At 45.1% G+C, this 2595-nt stretch overlaps 1 long non-coding RNA gene across 1 annotated transcript in view; it reads left to right on the top strand.

The window, feature by feature from the left end:
• The window catches only part of LOC114621034, a 9103-nt gene extending 7254 nt beyond the window's left edge, over positions 1–1849 (top strand). The window contains exon 3 of the long non-coding RNA XR_003711380.1: positions 1802–1849. This is a non-coding gene — a long non-coding RNA (uncharacterized LOC114621034). The remainder of the gene's footprint in view (positions 1–1801) is intronic.
• Positions 1850–2595: the final 746 nt, after the last annotated feature.

A 2595-nucleotide genomic window follows, 5' to 3' on the forward strand; every position in this document is an offset into this window, starting at 1 on the left:
GAGGGAGAGGGAGAGGGAGAGGGAGAGGGAGAGGGAGAGGGAGAGGGAAAAGAGGGAGAGGGAGAGAGAGGTATCGATAACCAGAGAGCTAGGACCAGGAAATTCAATGGGTATTGTCATAATTGGTTTATGTCATGTGGTTATATTAACCAAGACGGAGGTAAAGTCAGGTGGTTGCTTCCATGTTGATGAGGTCATCAGCCAAGATGAGAGCAAGCCACATGGTTCCTTTTTCTCTGACAATGTGAACCCATCTCCATGGTAAAGTGAGCCCATCTCCCCTCAGGTACAAGTTCCCATGGGGTCCACACATCTCACAGATTAAATGTAGATCTTTACATCGTTTTTTGAAAACAGACACTTTAGTTAATTAGCATGGATAAAACAGGAAGCAGTTTTATGGCCTTAGCAGGAAGGCCGTGTACTGGCTGGTTTTGTGTGTCAGCTAGACACAAACTAGAATCACCACAGAGCACATCCTGGGTTCTATGGGAAAGCAGGCTGAGCAAGCAAGTGTTGCAGAAGAGACAGGCTAAGAGATACAGGTGCTTTGGGAAATCCAAAGATACAAACGCTCGTAATTTTCTAAATTTTCCTGAAATGTTGCTTCTTCAGGCATCGTGGTCAGGTTTCACCCTAACCAGAGTGAGATAGCATGCTTATTCATGGGGAATAGGCCATTAAGGGGCACCCCTCCATGGCTTCCTCATCAGCCCCTGCCTCCAGGTTCCAGCCCTGCTTGAGTTCCTGTCCTGTCTTCCTCCAGTGATAGACTGTGAGCTGGAAGTGTAAGCCAGAGAAAGCCTTTCCTCCCCAACTTGTTTCTGGATTATTATGTTTCATCGAAATGATAGAAACCCTAAGACAGGCCCCATTTAACAAAATAAAGAAACAGAAAAATTTCATAATCTCATCTCAGAATAGCTATGATTTTTTGAGGTTTTTTAGATAGTTTTTAGAGAGGGAGAGAGAAGAAATTTAATCACTGTTTAATTTTAATTTAAATCAGGTGTTGGCTTGTCTCTTAAGTGTTGCAGAAGAGACAGGCTAAGAGATACAGGTGCTTTGGGAAATCCAAAGATACAAACGCTCGTAATTTTCTAAATTTTCCTGAAATGTTGCTTCTTCAGGCATCGTGGTCAGGTTTCACCCTAACCAGAGTGAGATAGCATAACCAGGCCTTAGGTTAACAGTACAGTTTTAGTACCTGTCTACGGATCTCTAGTCACCAAAAATCTTCATTGGCTTCTTAGTGTACACAGACATCAGAGTTAGGACCTCTGAGTGGACCTTCATTGATTGAGAGAAGAACATAAAAGTATCAGCCCCATCCCAGGATGAGGGAAAGGTGCCAGCAGTTTAGCATAGACACTTTCCTGACCTGATTTCTTACCTTGATGAGTCAGTGGTCCTCAAAAGAAATCTCAAGATGAGGTCCCCCAAAGTTACCATCTTCACAAGAAATTTGAAGACAAACCTCCAAAGTGATACAGTCCAGGAGTCTGGACCACTTATGGGTTCATTTTTCACTGCCATACCAGGAGAGACGTCCAGAGGGCCAGGAGAATGAACAGAAATATGTAGCAGGGGGTGGGTAGAGTAACCACTAGAAAGTCCCAGATGCCAAGGATGTGAGAGGCTCCCAGGACTCAATTGGGATGACATTAGCTGAAATACCCAACAGCGGGGAGCTAGAAGCTGCAGAGACCACATCCAGTAGATAGACATGGCCCCCCAGTTGAGGGATGGTGTCATCCACCCATCTCAAATTTTCTAACCCAGAATTGTTCCTGTCTAACAGAAAAGAAATGCAGGGACAAAAAGTGGAGCAGAAACTGAAGGAAAGGCCATCCAGAGATCGCCCCACCTTGGGATTCATTCCATCTTCAGACACCAAACCCGGACACGGTTGCTGATGCCAAGAAGTGCTTGCAGATAGGAGCCTGGTATGGCTGTCCTCTGAGAGGCTCTGCCAGCTCCTGAACAATACAGATGCAGATACTCACAGCCAACCTTTGGACTGGACACAGAGACCCCAATGGAAGAGCTAGGGAAAGGACTGAAGGAGATGAAGGGGATTTCAATCCCATAGGAAGAACAATATCAACTAACCAGATCCCTCAGAGCTCCCAGGAACTAAATCACCAACCAAAGAGTACACACGGAGGGACCATGGCTCTAGCTGCATGTGTAGCAGAGGATGGCCTTGTCGGGCATCAATGGGAGGGGAGGCCCTTGGTCTTGTGAAGGCTTGATGCCCTAGCATAGGGTGAAGAAGAAGTGCCTCACAGAGGCAAAGGGGAGGGGGAGGGGGGAGAGGAGGTGTAGAATAGGATGAAGGATTTGTGGAGGGGAAACCAGGAAGGGAGATATCATTTGAAATGTAAATGAATAAAATGATTAATTAAAAAAAAAGGAAAAAATTCACTTGCTGTTTTGTTGTTGTTTTTCTGAAGAGGATTTTCAAAGGAAGAAGCAGGTAACAAGATTTTAAGATGTTCTGCTAAAACAAAACCTTTACCTATTTACTAGCTTTGTCTGGTAGAAACCTGGTGACCACCATTTGCTCCTACCAGCCTTCTTTCCATGGTTAGG

The sequence above is a fragment of the Grammomys surdaster genome, unplaced genomic scaffold, assembly GCF_004785775.1.
Source record: "Grammomys surdaster isolate TR1022 unplaced genomic scaffold, NIH_TR_1.0 171, whole genome shotgun sequence".
Taxonomy (NCBI): Eukaryota; Metazoa; Chordata; class Mammalia; order Rodentia; family Muridae; genus Grammomys; species Grammomys surdaster.